The sequence below is a fragment of the Meles meles genome, chromosome 9, assembly GCF_922984935.1.
Source record: "Meles meles chromosome 9, mMelMel3.1 paternal haplotype, whole genome shotgun sequence".
Taxonomy (NCBI): Eukaryota; Metazoa; Chordata; class Mammalia; order Carnivora; family Mustelidae; genus Meles; species Meles meles.
In genome coordinates, this window is record NC_060074.1 from 48,875,050 (window position 1) to 48,897,417 (window position 22,368).

Below are 22,368 nucleotides of genomic sequence, written 5' to 3' on the forward strand. Positions count from 1 at the left end.
CAGCCAAGGGCCAGCCTTGCAGCATGTTTTTCTTTTTTCTTTCTTTTCTTCCCTTTTCTTTGCTTTTTTTTTTAAAGATTCTATTTATTTAACAGAAAGAGAGTATACAAGTAGGGGGAGGGGCACAAAGAGAAGGAGAAGCAGGCTCCCTCTCCAGGGAGCATCATGTGGGGCTTGATCCTAGGATCCTGAGATCATGACCTGAGCAGAAAGCAGATGCTTAACTGACTGAGCCACCCAGGCATCCCAGCAGCATGTTTTTTATAAGGAGGGCAGTGCCAAACCTGGTATATTAGCTATTTTCTACATAGAAACATAGTAAAAAACAAACAAAAATCCAAGCTCTAAATAAAAAACACATAAGGGAATATTAGCATAGGAGAGATAATAATAGATCAATGTAACAGAATAACAAGTAGAGAAATAAAGAAGAAACATATGGTCTAATAATAGAGAAGAAATATGTGGTCAACTGATTTGGGACAGAGATTCCAAAGTAATTCGATTGGAAAAAGAGTGATCTTTCTAGTACATGGTAATGGATTAATAGGACATTTATACATTAAAATTATGAATCCCTCCTCTTGCCTGACACCATACATGAAAATCAATTAAAAATGTATCATAGACCTCAGTGTAAGAACTAAAACTATAAAATTTCCTGAAGAAAACCCAGGAGAAAATCTCTGTGACCTTAGATTAGGCAAACATTTTTTAGAACCAATAACATGAACTACAAAAGAAAAAAAGATAAATTGGACTTTATCAAAATTAAAACTTAGGCTCTTTGAAAGTTATTGTTAGGGAAATTGAAAAGGCAAATGACTAGATTGGGAGAGATAAATTTGCAAATATACATTTAATATTATGTGTCTATTTTATGGGCCAACTCAATAATATTAAGATGATGATGCAATTAGGGCACCTGGGTGGCTCAGTTGGTTAAGCGACTGCCTTCGTCGGCTCAGGTCATGATTCCAGAGTCCTGGGATTGAGTCCTGCATCGGGCTCCCAGCTCAGTACGGAGTCTGCTTCTCTCTCTGACCTTCTCCTCTCTCATGCTCTCTTTCATTCTCTCTCTCACATAAATAAATAAAATCTTTTTTTTTTAAAGATGATGCAATTAAAATGTGCAAAAGATTTGGCTTTCCAGAAAACATAATATCAGTCACCATATGAAAAGTTCTTAATATCATTAGGAATTAAATAAATATAAATTAAAACTAAAGGGGGTTATTACTTCACATTTTACTAGCTTGGTTAAAATTAAGCAGGTTGATATTATCAAATGCTGACAAGGATGTGGAATAACTGGAATGTTTATAAAGTGCTGGTGAGATTATGAGAGGGTGCAACTGCTTGGAAAACACCTGGCAGTTTCTAATACTTTTTTTTTTTTAATTTTATTTATTTATTTGACAGATAGAGATCACAAGTAGGGAGAGACGCAGGCATAGAGAGAGAGAGAGAGAGGAGGAAGCAGGCTCCCCGCCAAGCAGAGAGCCCGATGCGGGGCTCGATCCCAGGACGCTGGGATCATGACCTGAGCGAAAGGCAGAGGCTTAACCCACTGAGCCACCCAGGCGCCCCTCTAATACTTAAATACTGCATGCCACACAGTCTAGGAATCCCACTCCTAAGTATTTATCTAAAATAAACGAAAACACATATCCGCTCAAAGCCCTGTATGTGAATGTTAATGGCAGCTTTATTTGTCATAAATAATAATAAAATATAACAGTAGAGAACTCAGGTGTCCATCAATTGGTGAATGGATTTTTAAACTATCATTCATTTACACAATGAAATATTACTCAGTAATACAAAGGAATTATAGAAAGAATAGCATAGATGAATCTCGGAAGAATTAGGATGAATAAAAGAATCCAGATGCAAAAGACTTCATACTATATGATTCCATCTATTGACTTTGTGAAAGAGACAAAATTCAGAAATAAGATTAGTTGTTGCTTTTCGCCAGGGTGAAGAGAGATTGATTCCAAGGGGGCACAACAGAAGTTTTTGAGGTCAAGGAAATATTCTATATCTTGATTATGGTGGTGGTTAATGAATATATATATCAAATATACATATATATATACGTATATATACTCATAAAACTATATTACACAAATTATTATACAAATATTTTTTTACATGTAAATATCCCTTCTACAAGACAGGTTGTAAAATGTGCAAGGGTTGTCACATTGCAGCATATTGTTAATTAGTCACATAGGCTCTTAGGGCTTGGGGAGTTGAGAGCAGGGGAAGATCACTATAGACCCTCTAGTAGAGGGGATTTTAGCCCAGAAAATGAACTTGAATTCTACTCTGAAGAGTGTGAATGACTCAGAGAGACAAAGCAAGAGAAAGGCTATTCTTCCTCATCGTCTTCCAAATATTCTTCATACTTCTAGAGAGATCTTTCTGCCTCTAACAGTCCCCAAAACTTGGGCCTATCACTCACCTGTTTTCAGATCTTCAGCTGCTGTTTCCCATCACCTGGAGAATCCTGTCCGAACTGCTCTGTGCTAATGACCTGACTCCTGCCCATCTTGATTCCCACTTCCTTAATAAGACCTCCTTTGCCTGTTGAATTATCGATAAATGAATATTCCCAACCAGGCCCTGGTCAGAGCAGCAGGATGGCAGCCTTCAGGCTGTGGAGTTTGTGAAGCCCGAGAGGCAAAAAAATGCCAAGTCAGAACTTTTGCTGGAGAGCGAGACAAATTTGTAGGCAAGAATTCATAATCTATCAAGAGATAATGAATTTTACCACTTAGACCTCTAGAGGGAATTCTGGCTCAGAGGCTTGTTGGTAGGAACCCCTTTAATAAAACAAAGGTACTGGAGAAGGGTGAAACTATGAGCTCAGAGGTGAGTGCTGAAGCTTCTAGGTCAGCATAGTAGAGATGTTCAAAACCCATAGGAGGCAACAAAGCATAGTGGCTATGAGCACAATCCCAAGCCTCTGAACTCTGCCTTTCCACCTTAATAGCTATGCTACTTGCCCAAAGTCTGAACCCTCAAAATCTCATTTTTCTTTTCTCTTTGGAGTTTAAATATGCTAATGCGTGTAAGAGTATTAACACAATGACTGACACATAACAATTCCAGAGTAAATGGAACCTGCAAGTGTTGAGAAGAGGCAGTGAATCAACAATAGCCAAATTACGGAAAGAGCCTAAATGTGCACCAACTGATGAAAGGATAAAGTAATGTGGCACATACGTGGGTATATATGTATATATACACATATACATATGTATACACACACACACTGGAATATTACTCTGGCATAAAAAAAGAAAGAAATCTTGCTATTTGCACCAACATGAATGGAGCTAGAGAGTATAATGCAGACGAATACCATATGATTTCACCCATATGTGGAATTTAAGAAGCAAAACAAATTTAAGAGGCAAACCAAGAAATGGATTCTTAAGTATAGAGAACAAAATGATGGTTACTGAGGGGAGGTGGACAGGGGGATGGATTAAATGGGTGATGACTATTAAGGAGGGCACTTTTTGTGATGAGCACCAGGTATTATATGTAAGTGATGAACCACAAAATTCTACACCTGAAACTAATATGGCACCCTATGTTAATCAACTAGCCAGAATTTAAATAAAAACTCTAAAAAAAAGAAGAGGAAGAAGTGAAGCAACTCAAGTCCTTCCTTACTCTTGCAGAGTATTTGAAAGGCAGGGAGTTCCTAAATCTGCTTGGAAGAGTAGGAGGATGTAGCATTCTGATTACTTACAGGTTACATCTAGACCTTCTTTGTAAAGCTAGAAACAGTGAGCAAGGAACGATGGCTACAAAAACTTGGATGAATCACTTTGCTTCTTTGGACCTCAGTTTTCTTACCTATAAATCTGGATCTGATGATATTTTACAAACCTTCCAACTCTAACATGTTATGACTCTATAAAATGGGATGGATTGTTGAATTATGACAAAAGTACTCTTTCATTTTATATGACCTTAGAAAAGAATGACACCCTCAGATGATTCGACATTTTCCAGCTTTAACCTGCCTCATTAATTCAGGATTGAAGCAATAACAGATGGGATTGACAGTGAAATTGAAATTGAAATTAGCACATAAATTATATAGGAAACTATTAATTTAGTATAGCAAACCCATGGTTGTTCACAAAGTTTGGGATAATAGTTTTGTTGCAGAAGATTTCTTTATTGGTTGAAAGTACATGAATTGGTTTGGCTTAAACTATTTCCTTCTTCATGAAATTCAAACAAAATGAAGAGTTTTCTGTAATTATTAAAGACTTCATTCAGATCTAAGACACAGAATCAGAACACAATGAATGTGAGTCCCTGTGATTCCCTCTTCTTTCTCATTCCATAATAGCTTCTAGCCTGGTGGCATTGGCATCTGCAGAACACATTAATTTACATGACCTGTTGCTTCGCTGAGCATTTCTGTAAAAGGAAAATAAGTCTCAGGAATGAGCTAACATTACCAAAATGCCCTTCCTAGGATTCAGCAGGCATCTGGAACCATCAGAACTCTGTAGTGGGGGCTGTGAGCTAAAGTATGGTAAATCCAGCTTCCCTAAACTTTGCAAGAAATGATCTGCCAAAACCTCAAATTCAGAGTTACACTTTTATTGCTTAGGCTGTCAGTCAGTTGCATTTAGCTGCTTTTCATAAACATTAGATACCTATGCAGTTCTCTAATAGCCAAGGGAATTTACTGAGAGCGTGGAACATAGCAAAGAAAACTTGGTATGAAGAAACGTTAAAACCCATGGTTTCTCTGTTTCAACAGTGTCTGTTACAATTACAGCCTCGAAATCCAAAAGAAAAAAAGTTTGACCTTTCTTTCAACTGAAACCTTGCCACTGTGTTTACAGAAAGCTGGCTGAGGAAAGCCTTTTATAGGTATGTGGTTCTGTGTAGCAAAACAGTTTTGGATATAACATGATTACACAGTAACATCATTGTGCTATTAATTATCAGTAGGCCATAATGATGGTTATTAATGATATATAGGAGCACAGAACAAGCTTTACCTAAAGAAAGGAAAGAAAGGTATTCCAAATACCCTTCCCTCAGCTGCATGAAAAGACAAAGAACGTAGCTGGTAGAGAGGTGGAAAATTTAGGTAAGAAAAATGTCTGTTGGACCAAGTTAAATGACCAAAAGTTTCCCAAACATCAATAAGAAAATCCCAGGAAGTCCATATTTTGTATAAGCATGATAGAAAGAAATGAAGCCCTCCAAAAGAGAACACTTAGAATGAGTTTTGAGCACTTACAGATGCAAAGATTAAGGACTGTGTAAATATTACCAGAGACCTGAGATGTGAAAACAGCCCATCACAAAATGAAAAACTGCTGAACTGTAGGTTTCACAAAGGAGAATCTGCAACAAGGGAAACAAAATAACATGGGGTATGGATATTCTGAAGCACATGGAGGTCAGTACAATGCATTGAATAGTATTTTCCATCATGGTGATTGTGATGCAGTTAGTAAGTAATAAGACATAGAGCTGGTCAGAGATCTGACAAGGGAAAGAGATCAGGTACCAGGTGCTTGTACATGAGTGAGATTTCTAAAAATGTATTCTAGAAAACATCTGTAATTAGTGGCAGAAATTCTTGAATAAGGCCCTTGGAGCTTTTTTGTATAGGTGAGACATCCCATGAGCATGGCTACGTGATAACATATGCTCTAAAAAAAAATGCTCTTCTCTTGGTTTTGTAAAATGTTATATAGAAATTTAGAGCAGAGATAAATTGCAAAGGAAATAGAGAAGGTACTATCAGTGCTTTTCCTTCTCTATTCTCCCTTCATGCCTTTACTCTAAATAAAATATCCAACAGATGCTTTTAAAAATAGCTGAAGTTGAACCCCAAAGTATTAGTCTGCCTGTGGTGCCCACATGTCTGTGGGCCCACATAAAATGCAAACAGCCCTTAGTTCAATACATGGCTTGAGTCACTCTCAACAAATAGGTGGCCATCTCCTTGAAAATCCCTATGTTAAAGATCCCCTAGAGATGTTGTATTAGATCCTTTCCAGTTTGGCCAGAGATCTGTCTCCCTGATTAGTAGAGCCAAAGTTCTGGTACCCCAAAAAGGGCAACTCAGGTAAAAAGCACTTTCACTGACTATTTTCTTTTGAATAAACTATAGTTTCTATTCGTGTTTCACTAATTTTTTTCCTCACCTTACTCTCAGAACTTCAGTCGTGCTACAATTAATCTCATCTGTGAGAGTCCCTTTAAAAAAAAAATGGTTCATAAATACTTTGATAATATCTTACCTAGAAAAGGCAGTTCCATCTGTTGCCAAAATATAGTTAAACAAAGAATCCAGTAATAAAGTATTTGTTCCTACAAATACAGAGGTTTTAGTAAATGTGCTGCTATGGACCTTCATATGTGTATGTGTATAGATGTGTAGGACTCTGCCTTAGGAGAAAACATGAGCTTGGCTACAGTAATACATGCTACAGAGCAATATCCTAAACAACTGAAAATACAGTAATTTTTATTATACTTGATAATGTTTTTCATGTTACTTAAATCTTCATAGGCCATCCCTTTGCATAAAGCCAACCACAGACTCATTTATTCTCGTGTATGTGTAGCACCCCACTTTGACAGGTTCCTGTTCTCTTGGTGCCAGGCATCCAGGATGACAAGTAAGTGGCCATCTCTGTGACCATCCTGTTCATGTAAGTTAGAAAATTCTTGCTATGCTCATGTATAAAACTGTCCCAAAAGCTCCAATAAGGAGAAAGGGTAAACCCCTATTAAAATGTAACCAGCATGGACACCTAGATACTCGAAGGAGTCAGGACTAAGGAAAATAGAAATGTAAACTTTGATTTTTCACAAGTGACCACTGGGAGGCTTACTTCTTTCTCTGGTCCCATGCTCATGATCCACAAACACACTCTTTGAAAGGCTCTGCCTTCACCTACCCAACCCACATTGCCTGAATATCAAGTCATCTCCAAGTTCCTTTCTTTCATGGGAGACAGACAGATGGTTTAGTTTTACCTACTTAATGGATTTCTAAAAATGCGAGAAATAATTCCAGTTTTAAAAGATTCTTTCGATTAGATAACCACCCTCCCAGTCACCCACCCCCAGAAAGAAAGTCTATACCCATCTGATCTGAGGAAGCAGTAAAGTAGTTGAGTTCTGTTTTGTGCTTCACTCAACTCTGCAGCACGGGATCTCAGATGACTCTGTCTGCTAAGGGAATTTCAAATCTTAGGTTTGAGGAAGAAATTTATCATCTCATGGAAGGAAGCAAACTGGAGTGGTTTAAGAGAACACTCTGAAATTAGATTTGGCCAGATTCAAATCCAATCCTTACTACTTCCTAGTTCTCTGACCTTGAACACTCACTTAACCTCAATTTCCTCACCTCTTAGCTGTGCAAACTCTGAGTACCTGCCTTTTAGAGTTAATATGAGAATTAAATAAAATAGTCCACGTAAAATGTTTAACATAGTCCTGGGCACATAGGAAAAAGTCAGTATGCCTTAGCTGCTATTATAACTGTTTTCGATTTGGCAATGGGTTTTTCACTTCTATGTGCAGGTTCCAACTGGTGATTCACAAATCTCCCTGTCTCTCCCTCCCATTTACTTTCCTTGCTTTTGAATATGGAAAAATCAGAGTTATGGAATGGTCTCGGGGAGAATGGTGCTATGGGGTCTTAAAGTTTGAGCTCCCATGAGGTACAGAAGAAAAGGAAGCCAAAGAGTTAGAAATAGGAGCATTTCTCTGTGGATCAGAATTAAGCCACAGGGCCCAAGGCAGTCCTGGGAGTGAGGATTGTCCTGTTGTCTGTGAAGACCCTTGTTCCTTTGATTCCTCTTTCTTCTCTAACCTCATGTCAAAGGCGTCTCCCTTTCTTTAAAAAACAAAGACCAAGTACCAGTCTGTCTGTGAATTTTAAGAATATAAGGTGTTGGGGCACCTGGGTGGCTCAGTCGTGAAGCGTCTGCCTTCGGCTCAAATCATGATCCCAGGGTCCTGGGATTGAGCCCCACATCGGGCTCCCTGCTCAGCGGAGAGCCTGCTTCTACCATTCCTCTGCCTGCCACTGCCTACTTGTGTTCTCTCTCTCTCTCTTTGCCAAATAAATAAATAAAATCTTTATTAAAAAAAGAATATAAGGTGCTGGTTTTGAGGAAAGTAATGGCAAGAAGCACACACTTTTTGGAGAATGATGTTTTGATATAAATAAAGGAACATGACATTAGATGACAGGCTTTGTTTCCGTTGCAGAATTACTCCTTGCCCTTGCCAATGAGGTGACAATGTATATAGGAATGAGGAAGTGCCGTAAATTCTGTGTTACTGTGATTCTGGTTGTCTGTGTTAGTTATGTTATGTAAAGTTATTACAAACACTGAATTAACAAATACTGAAATATTACTCCCAGGGCAAATCCAAGGTTAGGTTCCTGTGAACTTCTGGTCACATTTTCATCTACCTATCCAAATATAATCCTGTTTTCAATGTGTTTCTGTTTAAAGACACCTTATTTAACATATCTATTATTGATTCATATATTATGGATTCACTAAAATTGACTAATATTGGTCAGCAGCATCATAGGTTATGTCTGAAGCAAGCTTGCCTGACATATTTTTTTTTTCCAGAAGGCCCGTGACAGCCTTTTTGCACTTAGGAACACTAGACAACACTTCAGCACCATCTTCAAGGGCCATGTTAAAAAGCAAAATCACCCAAAAAGGACACAAAAATATGAAAAACATGGCATTAAATAGACAGTACAAAGAACACTTATTTGCAGCGAGAGAGCTGAAACAAGGCAGAGCTCTCAGCTGGGAGTGTGTGTTTTGGGTAGTTCAAATTTGTCACTGTTCTGTGCATGTTCACAAATGACTATGAAGCATGGCAAGTATCTAGTTGGGGGTTGCAAATAGGCAAATTCACAAATCCAGAGTCTGTGAGTAATGAGGACTGACTGTACTAAATCAGCTACCAATGTACCTTTCTTCCAGCTATGCATGTAAGTTCCTGTGCGGTACATTCTCACAGCACTTGGTGACTTCTGACTTTAATTTCTGTAGATGAATGAATAATAGTTTTACCTGCATTTACTTCATTTTGGTCCTCAACATCTTGAACATATATGATACAAAGTAGTCACTTGTTATGTTCAGTGAATTAATAGACTGCCAGCCCATAGAATCAAGTTACTTGCAAATTAAGATACTTTTCATAAAGGCTTTTTTTTTTTCAAGATCCATCAGAACATTGTGTTATCTTTGTTAAATGTTTTAAGTGAATAGATCCAAGAGGTATTTACACAGATGTTTAAGAACTCATGAAATTGTGAGATTTCCTCCCACTCTTGCTTAAGAAGGTCAGTCACCCCTGTCAAATTCACAGAAAGGAAAAAGTACTATAAATATATTTAATTAGTATTTTGTGAATTTTTTTCTCTTCATTCATTTAGAAACATTCAAGGGATTTCTACTTATTCCCCCCACACACAAAAAGGAAATGCCATGGTATAGAAATATTATTGCCTCTATTTCCTCCTTCCAATATCTTTTGGGGATTAAGAACAAAACCCCTAAGCTTGAAATCAGGTTTAAGACTGCACCAATCTTGACCAGGAGGAATGAGGTCCAATACATAAGCACTTGCTTATTTTATAACATCTTATTTAATGTAAATTTTTGATCTGAGTATAACAAATGATTCATTCATGTTTATTCATGAATGTTTATTTTTCTTTTTAAATGTTCTTGTCCTCTGTGTAGTCTGGATGTTTCTTCCCAGAACATACTCTATTTCACTCTATTTCACGCCTCACATATGATACCAGCCTTATTTGTTTAATTATTTGAAATATTTCATTGTCCTATAATGTTTAACTTGACAATTTCATTATAGGTGCCTAGAAGAGAAAACTGCTCTAAGTGTTACTATAATGTGCAAAGACAAGTCATGCATTCAGCAGTTTTTCATAGCCTTCTTTAAAATGACTTATCTATATTACTGTTTACTATGGGACAAAGCAAGAAATTACCAAGATTTTAAAAATAATTGCTTTTGTTTCTAAAAAAGATTAATGAATTTGTTAAAATGTAACTATCTTATTGAAAATACTCCTGATAAAAAACATAGTAATGTTGCAAAAGGCAGCATCTAGGAAGTATAAAGACTCAAGCAATGCTCTCTAAGACCTCTCTCTCTCTCTGAACAGATTCTACATCATTGCCCATAGTAGATGCTGGGGAAAATGATTATTGGTATTTATTAGCTAACTTACTGTCTTACTCTATTTGGGCTACTACAAAAAACTACCCTAAACTGGATGGCTTTAACAACCAACATTTATTTCTCAAATTTTTAGAGGTTGAGAAGTCTGAGATCAAGGCACAGGATGATTTAGTATCTGCTGAGGCCTGGCTTTAGTTTCCTAAATCTGGAATAGGAACTCTTCACCACCCTAGACCAGCTCTACCTCATTCCCTTCTGATCTTGATAGTGATGCTTTTTTCTCATTTGTCTATTGTCTAAATCCCTTCATCTCATTCTCATTATTCTGCATGTTCTTCTTCTTACACCCATTGTCATTTTAAACAGTTCACAGAATTTATTTTCAAGATCCTTAAGAGGCATTCCTATGTTCCCCCAACCCCCATAATACACATAACCTTTTCTTTCCTTTTTCTTTACAGTTTTGGTACCTGTTACCACTGACTCACTTCCATGACTTGGAATATGACCTCTCTATGTAAAAAAATACTGCCCTCACCCCGTTTCCACCACTGAAATATAATTTATCTCTTCTAGATTTTTAAACATTCCTAGGTTCAAATAGACTGGCAACCTCCAACTCTACCTAAAGCTCCTTAAACTATTAGGACAAAGAACATATCGCAGAATATGGATAATAATTTTCTTCACCAAAGAAGTTCTAAAATGTTTTTTTATAGTCACCCTCACTAAAAATTCATTGATATTATGGATGTATCTAACCCTTTATTTGAACAAAACTTCATGTTCATCATTTCCAGATTAAAGAGTTAATTTTTCCTCATTTATTTAATTACTACATATGCTCTTCCAACTTAAAAAATCATTTAATGTGGCTTTCTTCATTGATTTTATTTATATTTACTAAAACAATTTAGAGTTGAGGATTGGTCCAATGTTGCCTCACAAACTCAGGGAAGATATTCATGTCTCTGGATGATGGTCTGAAATCTGAAAACAAGTTATTTTCAAACAACTGGGATTTCCAGTTAAAGATGAGGGATTAAATACACTAAAATGGTTTGTCTCCCTCCCAATCCCATCTTGTTTCATTTATTCTTCTCCTATCCCCCTAACCCCTCATGTTGCTTCTCACAAAACAAACTGGGGGTTGCTGGAGGGAGGTGGGGTTGGGAGAGGGGGAGGGGGTTATGGACATTGGGGAGGGTATGTGCTATCGTGAGTGCTGTGAAATGTGTAAACCTGGCGATTCACAGACCTGTACCCCTGGGGATAAAAATACATTATATGTTTATAAAAAAAAAAAAATTGGAGGGGGAGGCGAACCATAAGAGACTATGGACTCTGAAAAACAACCTGAGGGTTTTGAAGGATCAGGGGTGGGAGGTTGGGGAAACAGGTGGTGGGTAATAGGGAGGGCACGTTTTGCATGGAGCACTGGGTGTTGTGCAAAAACAATGAATACTGTTACGCTGAAAAAATAAATAAATTAAAAAAATACATTATATGTTTATAAAAAAATAAGAAAAAAATAAATACACTAAAATGATAAATGATTGAGAAATAAAAATATCCTAAGCCTTCAAATGCAAAGAGAACAGGAGAGAAGACATCAGTGGTACGGAGATTTCAGTATATCTGTGGAAGACTGAAAGCTGATGGAGAAGTAGTAATTGATCATACAAAACAAAGGAAGCCAAAGCTTAAAGGGTATGCACAGAGGAGAAGAAAAAATTGAAGCAATAGGAGTATTGTTCAACAGTGGAATGATTAAATAAATTATTACATATCCACATTTTGGAATAGGATATATAGCCATTAGAAAAATGTAGTAGACCTCTACCAGTTGACTTAGAGTGTTTTTCATGAATTATTGCTAAATAACAAAAGCAATAGAGAAAAGATGGAATAAAATAATCTCTATTTGTAAAATAAGCTATAACAAAAATCATTATTACATACATATAGATGATTTTATAAGTATGGAAAAGGTGGTGAAAGATACATACCAGGTTCTTTTTTTTTCAATTTAATTTTATTTTTTCAGTCTTCCAAGATTTATTGTTTATGCACCACACCCAGTGCTCCATGCAGTATGTGCTCTCCTTAATACCCAACACCAGGCCCTCCCAACCCCTCACCCTCCTCCCCCTCAAAACCCTCAGTATCTCAGAGTCCACCATCTCTCATGGTTTGTCTTCCCCTCCAATTTCCCCCAACTCATTTCTCCTCTCTTTCACCCAATGATCTCTGTGTTATTCCTTACGCTCCACAAGTAAGTGAAACCATATGATAATTGACTCTGTCTGCTTGACTTAATTCACTCAGCATAATCTCCTCCAGTCCCGTTCATGTTCATACAAAAGTTGGGTATTCATCCTTTCTGATGGAGGCGTAATACTTCATTGTATATATGAACCATGTCTTCTTTATCCATTTGGCTGTTGAAGGGCATCTTGGCTCTTTGCACAGTTTGGCGACTCTGGCCATTGCTGCTATGAACATTGGGGTACAATTGGCCCTTCTGTTCACTACATCTGTATCTTTGGGGTAAATACCCAGTAGTGCAATTGCAGGGTCATAGGGTAGCTCTATTTTTAATTTCTTAAGGAATCTCCACTCTGTTTTCCAAAATGGCTGCACCAACTTGCATTTCCACCAACAGTATAAGAGGGTTTCCCTTTCTCCACCTCCTCTCCAACACTTGTTATTTACTGTCTTGTTAATTTTGGCCATTCTAACTGGTGTAAGGTGGTATCTCAATGTGGTTTTGATTCGAATCTCCCTGATGGCTAATGAGACAAAACAGATAATCACATCAAAAAGTGGGCAGAAGACATGAACAGACACTTCTCCAAGGAAGACATACAGACACGTGAAAAATGTACATACCAGGTTCTTAACATGAGTTACTTGGTGGCCTTGAGGGGGTATAGATACTGATGGACTGGACAGCAGCAAATGGCTACCCAGGTTATGTACTGTATGATTCCAAGGGCATCATTCTGGTAGATTGTGGTGGACAGATTTTTAAGTGATCTCTAATGATTTATGCTTCCTTAGTGCCCATGGCCTTTTTGAGTCCCTCTTATTTGTAGGAAAAATCTGTGATTTGCTTCTAACTAATAAAATACAACAAAGGTAATTACATGTATGTGGTTATGTCACTTAAGACTGTAGTGCCCATCTTCTTGGAATCTCTTTTACCCTTATAGGCTATGAGGAAGACAAGGAACTGCTGGTGAATTGCTGAGGTTGACCTCTGGCCAAGAGCCAATAGAAAATGGAAAGTCTCACTCCTACAGCTGTGAGGAATTAAAAGCTGCCAACAACTATGCAATGGGCCAGGGAAGGCGAGGTAGGTAGAGAATTCTCCAGGCAAGCCTCCAGATGGAAATGCAGCCCCAAGTGACACCTTGATTCAGGCTGTCAGATTCTAAGCACAGGTCCAGCTGAGCCATGCACAGACTCCTGACCCACAGAAACTGTGAGACAAGAAATTTGTATTATTTTCAGCTTCCAAGTTTGTGGTAATTTTGTTATGTATCAATGAATAACTAATGCATAGATCTCAATCTGATTTGATGTTTGCAGTTAGCAATTTGTACAACCATACGTGGTAGCCCTGGTTGAAGAGGAAGAGGCAAAGAGGGAAAGGGACATAGGCTAAACAGAAAAGACTGCTCAAACAAAGATATATATTTTTATATTGTCCAATTTGTGTTAAAATTACATGAGTAGGCACTAATCATTGGAAAAAATAATATGTTATTAAGTGAAAAGCAGGCTTCCATAGTAATGAATATATATAATGGTTCATTTTCATTTAAAAAATCAAATTAAAAAGCAAGTTCACAATTTTTATATGGGTAAATGCATAATAGATTACTATGAGCCCTTTGGCTCCATGATTTTTAGCTCTTTACAGCACAAGTGTTCTGCCTCTGCACAAGTTTCAGGTATAATGAGGATTTTCTGGGAAGCACTTGCTACATATCTGGAAGTCAGTGGTTTGAGTGTCATACACGTTATGGATCCACTATTCTCAATTTTCTTTGATAGGATGTGCTCTATCAAATACCATTTTTCTCTTAGTTGCTCAAAATAGTTCTCTGCTTATTACCCTCATGCTTTCCCTGTCATTAATGACATTTGTAATCCAAGACAGATGCCATTTAAATAAGCTGTCAGTTGCTTTTGTTTTTCAAAGTGTGATGGTGATTAAATTGTGGGGGTTTTGCTTTAATTCCCCAGATTTAGATAAGTTAATGATTCATTTTGATAACATGTATCTTTATTTCTTATTTATCACCCTTGAAAACACTTCATGAATAGATTGTTCACTTAATTCTTCTTTTATAAAAGAATTAACATTTTTTTCTCTCCTTTATATTGAAATGACATTTTATATCAAAGCAATTTTAAAAGAATCATAGTAGGGAAAAACTAAGGGTCTTAATAAAATGGGAGTACTTTCTGTAATGGATATGTTTCTGGCTTTGAGTTCACAGATCACTAGGTTTGCAATCATGACTTTTCTCTGGAAAGGAAAAAGTTTATATGTTCTTTTTTAACAAACATGGGAAAAGTAATTGTATAATTTTTTAATAACATTGAAATGATATTTGTGCTACTCAAAATATAGCATTATATCATTCATTAGTTTATCTACCCACTAGATTTACAACACCTTTACAATCATATATTCATGAAATAATATAATAAATGTATCTATGACCTGCAACCAAGGCATATGTAAATTTAAGATGTCTGCTGGTTTTAGGTTTGTAGGTGTCATTATTCATTCATTTGTTCAACAAATGTTAGGCAACACTGCATTGCAAACTATAAATTGAAAACTATACAATGCAATTGAAACTATACAATATTAAATAATAAAAATGACATATACCTTAATCCTGTGGAACTCACAGTATAGAAGAGGAGAGTTTTACGAGACTCATACAAATCATTAAACTGTAATGATAAAGTGCGATTAAGGAGAATCTATCTCTTGCTGTAAGTCTCTATGACATATGAGAAAACTTAGGAAGTTGGGAAAGGGGTACACTGAAGAAGTGAAGAGTGAGCTAGAGCTGAAGGCAGAGCAGGCATGACCCTGCTGAAAGTGTATGAGAGCATTCCAGGATGGAGGTACAACATGTGCAAAGCCTAGAGCAGGAAGGAGTAGGGAATGTGCAAGGTGCAGGTAGGAGGAGCACTAGAATGAAGGGGTGTCAAGAAGGGGTATGGCTGGAGAGCCCAAGAGGTCAAGATCAGGACTTCTGAACCCCCTGCTTGGGAGTCACTTGGGGAACCGGGGGCAGCCCCCAGCCTTTCAGGAAGAACCACTGGGGCAGGGCCCATGCAACAGTACAAAACTCCCCAGGGATTCTTATCTCCAGCCAGTGTTCAGAGATGCTTAAGTTACGGCCTTAAGCCATGTTAGGATTTCTGATATTTTTTCCAAAGTGGTGTGTTTTAATGAGAAGGTAACAAGGTCTAGTTTGGAGGTAGTGAGTACTATTTAAGCTACTTGTAGTGAATATATTGATGGGTCACATGACATGGCAGATGCAGTAGGTAAGCTATTGCAATAGCAATAGCTATTATATAGTATCTATTTTATTATAATAGAGGGAGTGGTGGAGATGGCTAGAGTACTGAAAAAATAAAGTAGAATGAAAAAAATAATTCAAGTAATTCCTATTAGATTCATCAGGAACATATTACTCCATTGTCTTTATGCATCCAGTGTTGCTACTGAAGAGTCTAACATTAGTCAGATCAGTGTTCATTTTAGGTGATTCTCCTTTCCTCTCCAGAAACCCTCAGAATATTCTCTTTGTTTTATATGTTTCAAATCTTACTATAATGTGCTTAGTTAAGGTTTTAAATTTTTAAAAATTATATTCCTTTCTCCTTATTCATCCTTTTTGGCACACTGTACATTTGTTCAGCCAGAGGTCTAATCTATCTTTCTTTAATTCTAGGAAATTCTGGTTCATTATTTTTTCAAATGTTTGCATTTATTTTATATTAATATATATTAATATATTAATATATATAAATATATATGTATATACACATATACATATGTTTTAATTATTTATGACATTTTCCTCATTCTTGCTATCATTTTATCCCTTGTTGATGCACTCTGGAAGAGTGCTGCGACTTGACTGTCCAGCTAATGACTCATTTTTCAGTGTTTTCAGTGTTCTTCTATTCAGCCCATACACTGAGTTCTCTATTTCAATAACAATAAGTTTCATCCTAATATTTCCAATAGGATCCTCTCCAAAACTGCTTGTTTTTACATCATGTATGCAATACATGATGATACACCCATTTGGTGTATCTGTTCTGTACATTCCATTAGTTAATTTCCTTCTGTGTCATTCCATTTGTAGTGTGGCTTTTTTTTTCCCACTGTTGTCAGGCTTCACAAGTGCGTTGGGTGATAATATTGCTTTGGTGAAGGAGACAAAAAAGGGCAAAAGTTTAGGTCTTGCTTTGTACTTTTAAAAAGGGTCTGGTTGTGGAGGGGGCACCTCAAAATCGATAATACTGCAGTGAGTGCCACCATTCCCTGTCCTCTCCCGCTGCCCATTCTTCCACCAGAACTCTTTTGTGTTTTCCAGCCCCACTCTTGTCAGAGCAGCTGCATATAATAGTCAAGGAGAGGAGTTGCTCAGAGGCCAGCCAGGTAATAAGGATTTCTCATTCTTGGCTCCCAACTTAAGCTCAGTAATGCCACTATTTTGATGTTACCTATCACTCTTGGCTGCTGCTACTCCTTTCTTGTCCAGAGCTGAATAGATGGGAATAATGTGGGACTTTGAATTCTGATGCACTGGTGTAGGCCCAGCTGGATAGAGACATGGTTGCAACTGTAATGCTCTTCTTTTGCACAACTCCTGCTGGGACCTGGCCATGGTTTCCAATCAACCGACACTGTTCCTACCACTAGGAAGCTACTCCTTCAGTCTTCTCAATAGTCCTCTTGCTTTCTTTATTTTCTTATTTACTGAGTAGGGATTTGAGACCCCACCAACCTCTTCTTCCTGCTCTAGAATCTTCACTGTAGTTAGATGAATTGAAAGAACAGCCATCCCAGTTTTTCATTTCCTTCTTTATTAAAACATTCCTAATAATTTAGAATCTATCCTTGTCTTTTAATAAGGCCTCTATAAACTCTCTAAGAGTACTTTGCCCAAAATTCCTTTAATAATTAGTCTTTAATACTCAGAAAACTCCATTCTTTCTCTGGATTATTTCTAAATACCTTCTGCCAGATAGCTCTACTTCTGGCAGAATGTAAATCCCTATGATATTTTTTCGAGGCATAAGAGGCATTAAATTCCTTATAAAATTATGCTGCTATCAATTCCTCTTGTAGTTCTAGTTTTTCCTTCATATATTTAGATTCCCTGACATGTTTTGCATAAATGTTTATGACTTTATGTTTTATTTATTTTACCTTTTTGGGGCCCCTGGGTGGCTCAGTGGATTAAAGCCTCTGCCTTCGGCTCCGGTCATGATCTTAGGGTCATGTGATCGAACCCCGCATTGGGCTCCCTGCTCAACCAGGAGCCTGCTTCCCCCTCTCTCTCTGCCTGCTGCTCTGCCTACTTGTGATCTCTCTCTCTCTCTGTCCAATAAATAAACAAAAAATCTTTTTAAAAAGTTGTTATATTACCTTTTTATATACATATAAAACTATTCACCTTGAACTTAGTGTTATGACTATATTTGTAGTAATATTTGCCTAATAAACTCCCATTTGCTTTTATGTTCAAGTTTCTATTTCATTTTTAAGATATATCCCAGGTATGAATTAATTTCTTTAAAAGATTTTATGTATTTATTCCAGAGAGAGAGAGAGAGAGAGAGGAGTAGAGCAGGACAAGCAGACTCTGTGCTGATCAGGGAGCCTGACTCAGGGCTTGATCCCAGGACCCTGAGATCCCTACCTGAGCGATAACCAAGAGTCAGACACAACAGACTGAGCCACCCATGTGCCCCATGAATTAAATATTTTTAAAGCAATTATATAATCTTTCACTTTTATGGAGAAGTCAATAGCATCTGTGTTTACTAAGGTGATATGCTTGGTTTTACTTTTGCCATCTCTTTTCATGGTTTTTGGTTTGTATTTTATTGTCATTTTGTTTTCTGTCTTTTGCCATATAAATTTTTTTCTTTGCTAGTTATCCAGTAATTTAAAAATATATATTATGTTCTTAATTAATCATGAGTTTTTAAATAAATATTTCTGTATCAAATTAAAAAGAAATCTACAAGATGAGGAACTTAACATATCATTATTCCTCCCACACCATAATTTCTCAGTATTTTTAATATAATATAGACTTTCAGATCATTACTATATGCTACTTGCCACATACTCTCTTTAACTGCAACTTTTGGCATTGGTATAGCGTTTGGATCCAAAATTACAACAATTATTTGATAGTAAATCAGTTTTTAGCCATTGTCAATGCTGATCATGAATTGTTTTATGCCACAATTTTTCTATTCTTGATGTTCTTATTAAAATGAGATTTAATTTTAATTTTTAAGAATGTTGTAAATAGTAATTCTACATATAAAGTATGAACAGTGCTTGGCACAGGAGTAATCATTTAAGAAAAATAATTATTTTATTTATTTTCTTATTTTGGGGACATAAAGGGACATTTTAAATTGGTAAAATAGTAACCACTTAAAAACTATTCATGGAATTATGTGTACTTTATCACATCAAAAATATATCTTTAGTAAGTTTTCCCCCAAAAATGGAGAATGATTCTCATATTTTTGCATATATAAAATATTTTTTCTATCATCTCAATGTACAACTTGGTTTTGTATAGTAGTTTTTAGCATATATGTATTTTTTTACTTTTCGCATTTTAATCTTGAATTAGTTTCTGCATTTAGTTTTTCAGAAGAAAAATACAAAGCTGCCTAAATTTGTGACCATTACAGTAGGTTTTCTCCTCTCTACCTCTTCCCCCCCGCCCCTCTTCCTTCTTCTTAATTCTCATTCTCACCCACCATCTGGTTGCTTATAGTTTTTTTCTTTTGCATAGTCTGTGCTTTCATCTAGGTATAAATATATCTCTATTCATTGTGTCTATGATATAATGGGTGCATTCTGGTACTACCTGTATCCAAGGGCTACTGCTGTATTAGCAAACCACCCCAAAACTTAAAGACTTAAAGTAATAAGCATTTAATGATTGTGCAGTCATCTGCGGGTCAGCTGGGTGGTTCTGATGATGGGAGCTAAGCTTGGCTGCTCTTCTTTAGAATTGCTCAGGTGATGGAGATCAGCTGGCATGTTCACTGACAGTTGACCTCAGGTAGGATGATTTTTCTAATGAACATCCTTCAGTAGGTTAGCTCAAGCTTGTTCACATGGTTCTCAGGAAAGAGAATAGAAGGTCACAAGACCTCCTGACACCTGGCACATTGTCATTACACTACATTTTATTGGTCAAAGTAAGTTACAGGAGCATCTCATATTCAGGGGTGGGAAAAGAGAATCCACCTATATTGATGACAGAGGTTCCAAAGAACATAAATTTGAGGAGGATGGAGTATTGGAGACATTTTACAACTAATGATACCCTAGTTGGAAGTTTTCTTCTATTTTTTCTTTGATTATAAGTTATTTTCAATTACCTTTTATTGTTCCAAATTCAGAAAACATAACTGTTAGCTAAAATTCTTAATCTCTGTTCTTCATTATCAATCATCTTTTTTTTCTAGTCATGTCCCTCACTTTTCTTCTTGTTTGGATGCTAGGAAATATTTTCAAAATTGTTTCTGGTCACAGCTTAGATTTTCTCATTACAGTACTGTTTTTTAGTGTATTCAAATAGTTATTCAAATTTTTGAATTACATTTTATATGCCTTTGAAATTTTTTTCTGGCTAACTCATTTTTATCTCATTCCATGTCTTTCTCCCCACTTCTCTCATCAATTTCCTTTTTTTCCCCAAGCCACAGCTCTTGAGTTTTAATTAAGTTGCCAGCAGGTAAAAATTAAAAGGGTTATTAGAAATCCTGAATTTCCAGATTTAAAAGGTCTGGCAACAGTACATATCAGATCCTGCTTGCAAAAACAAGCTGTCATTTTCTCCTTGAGATGGAACATTTTCTCTACAGTTTGCTATAAACTCCACCACTTCCCAACACTGAGCACAAGTTTCAGTTGTAGTTTATCACTATACTTCTGGGGTTTTTTTCCTCATCCTGTTAAATAGATTTAAAAAAATATATTTATGCCTATTCTAGACACATATTTTTGTTGAAAGGAGAGGAGGATAAAAGACAGTGAGAGAGTTGCTTGTTTAAGGAAAATATTATAGTCTATGATTTTCCTGTGGTTGTGAAGAATACTCCTTCATGCATCATATGAAAACAAAGACTATATGTGCTGAAAGGGTATCTTATATTATATTTATAAAACAAATCATAAAGAGAACTAAGTACAAAATCAAAAAAAGGAGCAAACTAAAACCTTAACAGAGTACAAAATATTTTTAAAAAATGTATTAACATTTCGACATGTCACAGGGTTTATTTCTGGAACACTTTGAATGATAAAATTGCCCCCAGATTAAAAACTTATCACAATGGCAGGTTCATTCTTTTTAAAAGTCCATTGAATACAGTGAGAATTGTGTTTTCTAAACAGGAAAAAAACATTTGCATTTGTATATATAACTAAACCACTATTTCTTAGATTATTTAAACTATGGCTTAGAAATTATAGGAAATATTAAAGAAGAAAATGTGAATCATTTTCAGCATTTTTCCTATTATAGTTGGTGACAACATAGAAAAAAAATGCCACTTAGCTACCTAAGCCATCTTAACAAAAAATTTGATTTGACCAACAAATTTTGGAGGTTAAGCTATGATAGGCAGAATTTCTAAAAATGACATATTTTTGTGTGTTGAAAACTTTAATGTGGTCTTAGCAAAATCAATAAGCTTATCTACAAAGAATATTCCTAAAATGGCTAAAGTTGATGTTGGACTCATTTGAAAATTTACACCCAAAGTTACATACCTGGTAGGAATAAGGAACTTCAAGTTAAAAATTGCACTATATATTGGGATGGGTTTGGGCTAAAATATTTGAAAATTGGCTACACAGTGGACATAGTAATTAGCACAAATTATTTGGAAAAAATTAATTTGTTCATGTTAAAAAAAAAATTCCTGTGGAGGCTCCTCAATGGAAGAATAGACCAAACTTTTCTTTTTGGTTTTAAATAATAACCTGACAAAGAGTTCTTTGAATATTTCTCTACAAGGAGATTCATATTAATTACAAATATTTATGATTTGATTTTCTCATTCATTTCTACTGAAAGCGTGTTGTATTAGTTTCTGGTGGCTGCTATAACAAATTACCACAAACTTGGTGACTTAAGCAATAGAAAATTTATTCTGTCATAGTTATGGAGGTCAGAATTCCAAAATCAGTATTCCAAATCTTTGGAATCAGAATTCCAAAATCAGTATTAGTAGGCTGAAACCAAGATATCAGCAGAGCCACATTCCCTGAGAAGGCTCTAGAGGAGAATCTGTTCCTTGTCTCTTCCAGCTTCTAGTCGCCTCCAGCAAGCTTCAGTTTGTGGCTACATCACACCAACCTCTGCCTGTGTTGTCACATGTCTCCTCTTCTGTGTCTTTAATTTTCCTCTGTCTCTCTTTTATAAGAGTACATGTTAAGGCATTTAGGATCCAACCAGACAACCCAAAATAATCTTCCCATCTCAGGATCCTTAACTTAACCACAACTGCAGAGACAGTTTTTTCCAAATAAAGTGATCTTGATGGCTTCCAAGGGTTAGGTCATGTTACCTTTGGAGCCACAATTTAGCCCACTATACTTGTTTTGGGAAATTCATTTGGCAAAGAAAACTCTGGCCCATTTTTCTATGCTAAAATCAGTTTCAAGAAATAGAAATAATTTGCTGAATTACATTTCTGATATTATGAAGAAGAAAATTGAATTTCAAAGAAGGTTATATAGTTGCAGGCCTTACAAAAATGAGGTAAAATTAATTAACTTTCTTTCTC